Here is a 238-nt window from a genome sequence, read left to right as displayed (position 1 = left end):
CATCACAAAATGAAATTTCTAGATCCTCCAAATGATTGAAACGTAACGTAGTTGTACATAGTTTTATTACCAAAACAGCATATCCATTCATCTTTTCTTCGACAACAAACCAAAAAGAAGGTTTCAGGAGTGGGAGAATTACCAAAAAAGTCCTAAACCTATTATAATTATGTTAATTCGGTCCTAAACTTGTTTTTTGGGCCAATTTAATCATAAACATTTTACAATGTATCAGTTC

Source organism: Eucalyptus grandis, chromosome 3, assembly GCF_016545825.1.
Source record: "Eucalyptus grandis isolate ANBG69807.140 chromosome 3, ASM1654582v1, whole genome shotgun sequence".
In the NCBI taxonomy this organism is placed as follows: domain Eukaryota; kingdom Viridiplantae; phylum Streptophyta; class Magnoliopsida; order Myrtales; family Myrtaceae; genus Eucalyptus; species Eucalyptus grandis.
Note: the sequence above shows the minus strand (reverse complement) of the source record.